Source organism: Mizuhopecten yessoensis, unplaced genomic scaffold, assembly GCF_002113885.1.
Source record: "Mizuhopecten yessoensis strain PY_sf001 unplaced genomic scaffold, ASM211388v2 scaffold7147, whole genome shotgun sequence".
NCBI classification, from domain to species: Eukaryota; Metazoa; Mollusca; class Bivalvia; order Pectinida; family Pectinidae; genus Mizuhopecten; species Mizuhopecten yessoensis.
In genome coordinates, this window is record NW_018406904.1 from 707069 (window position 1) to 717114 (window position 10046).

Genomic DNA, 10046 nt, shown 5'->3' on the forward strand with positions numbered 1-10046 from the left:
ACATATAATTGTGACGTCACTGTGAGTAAAAACATATAATGACATTTTAAAGAATACTGCAAGACCATTTTTAGTAAGCTGCAATTTAATAATTAATATTGACGTTTGATTTGCATTGCCACAATATAAAGCTACCAAAGTCAGGCGTGATCTACGATAATTAATAGGTGCGCTTTATTCGATATGTGCGCAATCCTGTTCAGAATTGTAGGACTCTTACCCTAAATCGAATTATAGATTGGGGTGACCACTCGATTTTACACACGTGCTCGCGACGAAAAAGTCGTCCGAACGGCAAACCCATTGTTTATCATCTACACACTATAACCTTCGTTTTTCTCTCGAAATTTTGAAACAATAATAGCGTCATTGGCTTTTCCATACGCACATTTCCGATTAAAATAGTGTTGTTAACCTCAGAATATTTGTTCATAACCTTATAATGATTTGTTTATGACGAACTATTATCTTACGCCTAGCAATTTTGTGTGGTTACTTCAGATATTTTTGTGGGGCCCAATTTCCTTGGTTTCCCGATAAAACACCATTTAGTGGGTACATGACTTCGTAGATTACGATTACCATGTCAAACGGAGAATTGCTTTATATCAAACTTGTAACTGCTTCCTGGACCAATGATTTCGTGAATGACGATTTTCCACGTAATCAACGTTGAAAATAAAAACCCCGCGAAAATTATTGATTTCACAGTAAGTGACATTGTAAAAAATGACTTGTCGCTCATCTAACAGTGAAGCAAAAGACCGCGCAAATCCACGTTAAAACGTTCCTATGTTTCCATTGGATGGATTGTCGTTAGGAAACAAAACGTACTTAACAATATTAAATCGGCTGTCTTATATTGTTTTCTAAGTTATAAGATACATCATAAAATCAGTAGACTAAAATACAACTCACTGTTACAGTAACTAACATTATGAATAGCTATTCACACGGTTCTTTGAAGATGTCGCCTTTGAGCATGTCTCCTCGCGTTAGATATGAATTGAAGCTAAGTACCTCCGTGTATTAATTGGTAAAAGCAATTGGCTCAAATCAGATAATCATCACGAACTGTGGTTTTTTTTCATTGCTTTCCTACCATGTTTGTCGAGTCGATCAAACCAACCGTAAATGAGCTAAAGAGGGTGTTTACGTTAATAGCTAAATTTAGTTATTTACAGTAAATAGAGCTATGACTGAGGAAATCAATTTAGAAATGAATTAATGATTGAAATGCTCGGCAAGTTGAGGAAGCCAATCCTGTCTAAATATCTTTATGGTAATACGTCTGATATATATGGCGACTTTGTATACCTGGCCTCGGCCATACGTGCCTTAGGCTAGTTGTTTCTTTCTCGCCGTGCTGTTTTTGATCAAAACATGTAAATGTCCTACACGACTAACACGATCAATAACAATGTTTCATTTTCTAAGGAATAAGTGATTTAAACGCCTGTAACATCTGAGTCGAGAATTCACATACAAATGTGTTTAAGCAATAGTTACATGCATAGCTTTGAAACGGCTTTAACATTTCAACGATATTTTGTCATATTTATAGATTTCTGGTTTAGCATAACGTCGAAATCGTATATGTAAAGACATCTGATTAGCATTAAAACATTGTTTACAATAATGTTATTTCGCATTGCAATCTTCATATTTTTCCACGAAGAACGGGAGTTTTTTTTTATTTATCTGTGTTATAAATCATTTACCTATACTTATGATAATATACTTCAGACAATGCCATGTTTGCGGGGTTGGTATTTTTCACGTTGATATCATTGCCTGATAGTTGTTTCTTCTTTTTCTTCTACAAGTACATGTATATATGTCGCAAACGATTTACGCGGTTGATTTTTAACCAGTGTTATATTCAATGGGTTTTTTTTGCGATTTTCACAGAAGCCCCCGATTTCAATGCGACAGTGTGGTTATTTCTAAGTAACTAACACGATATAACCTAAAATGACAATTGGGAAATATCAATGCGCGCATTTTATCAGTCCAAATTTGCAATGAACATCAGTTTATGTATCCCGATAGTTGATCAATTTTACACATTTACTATTTATATTTTGTGGGCGTAATAATTGGTAAATTTTAACCAAATCGTGGTAAAACTTCTCCAAAATCTGTTTCCACGTTATTTGTTTTATGTTGTTAATTCTATGCATAGAATAATTTTGCGGTCGTCCGCATGATACAAGCTTTGGTCGACACAGTCAATGTAAATTGAAATGCAGAAAATTCCATGTACCGACATTCGAATAAATTCTTTTCTAATCAATCTGTTAATGGACAAAGGACCAGCTATGAAGGTACTGTTTTTTATGGACGATGTTTTGCTTAGATATCAAAATTTACAAAAGCTAATCATATTTCATTGATCTTCCGACCTTGTTATAAAATACGTCACAGATTCATCGTTCTTTTTCGCCATATGTTGACATTTACCTACAGTATCATAATAATTATCACCTCAGAATAAACAATATGACATTTACCATCAGCATAACTTCACCATAAAATACTAAGTTATTTATATACAGCGACTGTTTGACAATATTTCTGTTTTTTTACCTTCAGTATACATGTGACAATAAGTATCATTTAACCATAAATAATAGGACATTAGCTACTGTATGACTATATTTTTCTTCTCGCAGTCAAACAAAATGACAATTATCTACAGTATGTCAATACCAATGATCACTTCACCATCACACTCTATGATAGAACGTAACGACTGTACTATGCGAATATCTACGTGCCCTTCGTCAGTAGCATACCAGCCTCGCACTCAATTCGCGAATCTAGCTAATCTAGCTTATGATCGATGAATCATGATTTTCATGCGTTCTGTTCAACCATTGTCTATTAAGTCATCAAATGAACACGATAGGCCGAAGGAAATACGAAATCCTGTAGGGTCATACCATCCCGTATACTCTGCCAAAAATCCGTGTAACGAATTTATTAACCCTTTGAGTCTTTTATATTGGTTTTGTACAGTTCCCCGTCAACTTTTCTGTTGTCAAGATAAAAATGGCACAGTTTCTCATTAAGTTTCGTTTTATCAAATTCCTCGAACTGTTCTTCCTGATTCTTTTCTTTTAAATACGTCCTCAGCATGTTTGCCGCTCGTCTGTTCGACTTTTTTTGTGTTTTGTGGCACATAGTTAGCCCTTTTGGAGAGTATTTCCTCATCAGGATGCGAAGCGGAACGTTTTGCCATTTTGTAAACAGCGAAGAAGACGACGAATGCGAGTTGTCTCCCGTTGCCCGGCCGCAAGATACAAAGACCCGTGACCCGTATACCCCTTGTAAAATTACGTGATTCCACCGTATTACTGCTGAGAATCACGTGACATGACCGTATACCCCCTGATATTTTCGTATACCCTCTGAGATTTACGAATCCGGTTTGGTACACTGTAGTTTTCAACCAATCAGATTCCTAGATTTTTCTCAAAGGGGTAATGAATATGTGTGGTACTGCTTAAATTTATTTCTTATAACTATTTTGAAATCTTAATATAATTTTATTTTTTCAACACTTTACTGAAAAATGTATCATTACCCGGTATAAATGTTTTATTCTTCTTCCAGCAAAACGGTGCTTTAAATGTTTGAAACCCAATCTTGTTTCAATATATTATTTTGATCACCGGATAACAACCGATGAATTGAAGCCAAAAATGGAGTTCGGCTGCGGAGGAAATTGCCACAGAGTGAAATGCACAGCATGAAAACTGGATTGTATTACTACGTGTATAGTAAGAATGACCGGGTATAGGATAATATAAAATACACCAAATTTGAACCAATATATATTCAAAAACTGATATCATGATTGTAAACATGATCAGAATTTTGCTATAAGTATAGCATTAACTACAATTTTGCACACGTTTGTACAAAACAAAATAGAGTCATTATCCTCATAAATGAACAAACAAAATAACCATTAGCGTCTTATTGTCACGTTATATAGGGTCACTGAGGTTAATGTCAATTTGTCACACACTTCTCCGAGTAACCGGACAGTTTTTAGTATTTTGTTTACATTGCGACTACTAGAACTACGTGTTGCTGTTAATTAGTTAATTAGTGATAGGAAGAAGATTAAAGCGGTTACTCATGCATAATTAATATCTTTTTATAAAGCAATTACGATTTCGCTCAGTATTTATCCATTAATACTTAGACAAGATTAGAATCGGACTATTTGATATATTATTTACGAAGGTTTTTACGATGTTGGTTACGACCCTTCGCGTGATAAGAAAGACATGCAGTCGTAAATCCAGGTTTTCTTTTAGCAAACAATACCTACAGTATACAAGTACATGTATATAGACAAAAATAAAACTTCTAGCAGTCTACCAGCAGAGACAATCGCATTGAGACCTTAAAATGTTGAAAGTTAAAACATCTTTGAAAAGCTGGGGTACCAACTTTCACACGAGAAAATGATTCACCAACAGAAATTACAATCAATTATTAAATACAAATGTTAATAGCCCCACACAAGGTCATTACTACCTTCTAATCTACATGTTGACAATCACCAAACTCCATTTCAATGCTCTCGTCGAGTCGCCCTTGGCACTACAATTTAGATTGGAATTAAACGTGTTTCTGTTTATTTAAAGCTGATCCAATAGCATTACTGAAGTATATTTAAACACGTTGCACGTATAGTTTTGTTAGTCATAGATACAGATTTTCTCCTAAAAATAGACGATATGTCTAAGATCCTTATTCATATGTATGTATTTATAAGATATATTACCACAAATAGTAAAAAGCGTGTTAAAACTGTGTTAACCAAGGTATCTCCATCAGATTTCATGGAGGCACGGTAGTCTAGTGGTAGGACGCCGGGCTCGTGACTGAAGGGTTGCGGGTTCGAGCAACGACACGGCACTGTGTTGTATCTTTGATTAAGATACTTTACTCCGCTTGTTCCAGTCTACTCAGCTGTACATATGTAAATGAGTTCGGGTTGGGCAGTGCTAGAATTGTTGAATGCTAGATGTAAACGCCGAAATGGCAGCTCCGGCTGTATGCTCCCAGGCAGTTGAGAAAGATATTGGCAATGGCTGGTTGCAAAGGCCCTTTTAACCACGGATGATAATTTATAAACCGCTTTGAGACGACCTACGAACTAGCTTGTGATGAAGCGGTATATAAGAACGACCAATTATTATCATTATTATATGGTGGCGTATAAGGGTCTAGATTTGTTATTAAGTCTATGTAAGTTGTATATATTTGTTGAATGATAGGTAGACTTGCTTTTTTGTTTGATGTCGATCTGTTAATATTTCATTAAACATGTCAGCTTAAATAAATCGACCTTTTTACAACGTTTACGTAAAGTATGCTCATAATATTTTAATTCTACCGAATTAAATCCAGTTGTTTTATATATTATCAAGTCAACAAATGTATGTATACATGTCGATATAGATGTGGCGTTGTTTACTAGTTAATTGTTGACTTTATGAGATTTTATGCAACATGTGAAAGTGAAATAAATCCACGTTTTAACGAAGTTAACAAACATTATGTTCACTAACGTAAACTTGAGTTAATGATGTCGATCTTTATTAAGTCTATATAATTTACACATGCTTGCTGATTTATATGTAGACTTGTTTACTTGACTTTTGTCGACTTACAAGCGTATGTAAATTATATAGACTTGATAGAAGTCGACATAATTTTAGTGAACTTCTTAAAGAAGTCGACATAATTTTAGTGAACTTCTTAAAGAAGTCGACATATATTTTCCTGACCTGTGAAAATGAATAGCAATAAGGCGCGGAAGTCAAGTAAACAAATATACCTATAGGTCAACAAATATTTGTAAATAATTTCGACTTAATCAAAGTCGACAGCATTAACGCTAGTTTTTGTAAGTGAATTCTTTTTAGTCAACTTCTTAAAGCTGTTTATATTGATTTATTTAATACAGTAATTAACAATAAGCCGACGAAAAATAGTAAGCAAGACTACCTATAAGTCAAGTAATATATATAACTAAAACAGACTTATTTTAATAACAAGTCTAGACCCTTATACGCTACCATAGATTTCGCATCAGTGAATAACCATTATTACCAAAAACGTGCTAGGGAATTTTCAGAAAACAGTACACCTCGTAAATTGATTTTGCCCCTTGTATACCTGTTTAGTGGCAAAGATATTCACAAAAAGCTATTGAACTTTCAATCATTTTTTTCACTTTACCTGGGGTGGGGAGTACAGAAAAATGTAGCATGAACAAAGATGTTACTAAAACCTCCTTCACGGTCAATAACATGGCTATCTAATTTAATGCTATAATAAATTCCAATAGACGTTGCTACCATTACGCATAAATGCACGTGCATAAACATAAATGTAATCAATCAAGAATTTGCGAAGATCAATAAGTATAATGCATACCAGTCAGCATTAAACTGAAATTAGCAAGATTTATCTCCCTTAGTACATGTAAGATAAAACGTAACAATACACATAATTAATTGGTTGAAATTTAGTAAGTAGAACTTGCAGACACAATGGGAGGCAAACTGTCGTGCGTGTTTCCACCGACGACTTCATCACAAGTGACAATGGGCGTGACCCGGGCCGACGACTTCACCACAAGTGACAGTGGGTGTGACCCGGGCCGACGACTTCACCACAAGTGACAATGGGTGGACCCGGGCCGACGACTTCACCACAAGTGACAATGGGTGTGACCCGGGCCGACGATTCACCACAAGTGACAGTTGGTGTGACCCGGGCCGACGACTTCACCACAAGTGACAGTGGGTGTGACCCGGGCCGACGATTCACCACAAGTGACAATGGGTGTGACCCGGGCCGACGACTTTACCACCAGTGAATGAGGGTGACCCGGGTCGACGACTTTACCACCAGTGAGTGGGTGTGACCAGGACCGACGACTTCATCACCAGTGAGTGGGTGTGACCCGGGGCGACGACTTCACCACAAGTGACAGTGGGTGTGCCCCGGGCCGACGACTTCACCACAAGGGACAGTGGGTGTGACCCGGGCCGGCGACTTCACCACAAGTGACAATGGGTGGCCCCGGGCCGACGACTTCACCACCAGTGAGTGGGTGTGACCCGGGCCGACGACTTTACCACCAGTGAATGAGTGTGACCCGGGCCGACGACTTTACCACCAGTGAGTGGGTGTGACCAGGACCGACGACTTCATCACCAGTGAGTGGGTGTGACCCGGGCCGACGACTTCATCACCAATGAGTGAGTGTGACCCGGGCCGACGACTTTACCACCAGTGAATGGGTGTGACCCGGGCCGACGACTTAACCACAAGTGACAGTTGGTGTGACCCGGGCCGACGATTTCACCACCAGTGACAGTGGGTGTTGCCTGGGCCGACGACTTCACCACAATTGACAGTGGGTGTTGCCTGGGCTGACGACTTCACCACAATTGACAGTGGGTGTTGCCTGGGCTGACGACTTCACCACAATTGACAGTGGGTGTTGCCTGGGCTGACGACTTCACCACAATTGACAGTGGGTGTTGCCTGGGCTGACGACTTCACCACAATTGACAGTGGGTGTTGCCTGGGCTGACGACTTCACCACAATTGACAGTGGGTGTTGCCTGGGCTGACGACTTCACCACAATTGACAGTGGGTGTTGCCTGGGCTGACGACTTCACCACAATTGACAGTGGGTGTTGCCTGGGCTGACGACTTCACCACAATTGACAGTGGGTGTTGCCTGGGCTGACGACTTCACCACCAGTGACAGTTGGTGTGACACGGGCCGACGACTTCACCACTACTGACAGTGGGCGTGGACCGGGCTGACAACTTTACCACCAGGGACAGTGGGTGTGGCCCGGGCCGACGACTTTACCACCATAAATAAACACTCAATGAATATGATTTATTGGTTCGTTGACAAAGGTCATTCAAGGTCAACATGTTTGTTTACAAATCAACTCTAAACTATGCTACTATTTTAGCTAGAATATCTTCAGATTTAAACTGCTGTTAATGATGTTTTTGTAACTACCCAATAACAAATATAGCCGAGGGGTTCATAGTTGTTTACATTTTCTTTGATTATCTTTCAAGTCTCACTCAATTAAAGTACACTGATGACGATCAATATTACAAGCCGTATGAAACAAGTGACTGGATTTGTTGATGTAATATAAATCATGATTATGAAAAGTTTATTTGATCGTTTGATCGAAGTCTGTGTCAGGGGCGTAGCTAGTCCTTGTTCGGAGTGAATTCATTTAGAGGCGGGTTCTTGACAGGGCATTTGGAAGTGGACAAAGGGGTGCAACAAGCAGTGTTTTGTTTTTCAGTTTGAAAGTTGTATGGTTGACTTGCGTACTATCGTAAAGCCAGCAATACGCCTGTCTTTAATTTGAAATACATTTCCAACGATTCTATCATCTGATAGCATTTTCATGACACAGAAGATAAACAGCTTAGCGAACACACATACCTATATACACATATAGCATTTTGGGTCGTTACATGTAACGCTATGCTCGACCACAGGAACTCGAATGTTATCAGCTTGGTCAGAACATAGCCCGTACAGTCAGTAGGTAGCCTCTCTTCGTCTACATGTATAGCGAATAGGTTGCGTTCGTAGTAAACGTATACTCACTATATTGACCAAATTGATAGACTCCTGTGGCTTATAAACATGGACAGATACATCAACGTGTACTGCACACAGATCCAACCTTGTATTATTGGTCATAGACCGAATGTATGAGTTAATTTTTCCGCCGATCAATGAATGAATATCTATTTTTTTTATTCCTTGCAAACATTTGTTTTCGTTTGTGTAACATAAGGTGGGAGAAATGTCGGAGGGAATCCCGGACAAACCCCTCTGTGTGTCAACCTGCTAACAATCAAAGCATTAACCATAAAGCTTTTTTCTGAAATATTTTGAAAACAAAATCCACGTAACGTATAATAAATCAGCAAGGGATTTAGCATTAAATAATTTTCTAAATTAGTTGGTACACTAACAAACCAAATGAGAACGTGTTTGTTTCCAAAGCTACAGGATGATTTTGTGTAAAGTGAGAAAATAATTGTTGACAAATGGCTCGTTGGTCTAGTGGTATGATTCTCGCTTCGGGTGCGAGAGGTCCCGGGTTCGACTCCCGGACGAGCCCAATATTTTACACACCATTTTAACGTTATGCAATTTCATTAGTTTTTGTTTCTGATTTAGAAATTGATTCCATGAGTTAAATATACAAAGGAAAGTTGGAACACCCACGTAAGGATAAAGAAGAAAACATGTTATTGAAAAACTTCTCGGGGTTCCGAACACAAGGCGATAATCATACACCAACGAGCCACTGGCAGCAGCGGTAAGTATTAAGGTATACAAGACAAATGTAATTTGAATGATGTGTCCAGCTAGTTAGACCGAACACGAAACAGAAAAGAAAGAAAAAATACTATTAGCAATCTCTGTTGTCCATGTTATAGCCTGTGGCGCTTATTCGATTACAAATCGAAATGCACGACTTTTGGCTAAGCTTTAAATAGCCGAACGAATAGAATTAAATACTTAACATTCTTTTTTACAATTTAGCCTGTTATATATATGGCTCGTTGGTCTAGGGGTATGATTCTCGCTTAGGGTGCGAGAGGTCCCGGGTTCGAATCCCGGACGAGCCCCACTTTTTGTACCATCCAAATAAACGTTTTCCGAACCCTTTACAAACAGAAATATTTGTTCAGTAACATGTGTTTTGAGTGAAACATTGTGAGAGACAGGTCAGGGAAAACTTATGCATGTCGAAAGAAAAAGCAAGATGGCAGGGAAGCCGATTGGTCTAAATACATTCTACTTATCTGACAATTATAGAACGAATATTTCAAAAGCAGACTCATTATATACCGACGGTAAGGAAAGAAAACGATTTTTTGTGGATCTTTTTGAACCTTGAAGACATATTTTGTGAAAAATATTGAGCCACAAAAAAAATACATA

The 10046-nt window shown here is 38.2% G+C and overlaps 2 non-coding genes across 2 annotated transcripts; both read left to right on the top strand.

The window, feature by feature from the left end:
• The first annotated feature begins 9144 nt into the window (after positions 1 to 9144).
• Positions 9145 to 9216, top strand: Trnap-cgg. Its single transcript has one exon. It is a non-coding gene; the product is annotated as a tRNA-Pro (tRNA).
• A 442-nt stretch (positions 9217 to 9658) lies between these two features.
• On the top strand, positions 9659 to 9730 carry Trnap-agg. Its single transcript has one exon. It is a non-coding gene; the product is annotated as a tRNA-Pro (tRNA).
• The last annotated feature ends 316 nt before the right edge of the window (positions 9731 to 10046 follow it).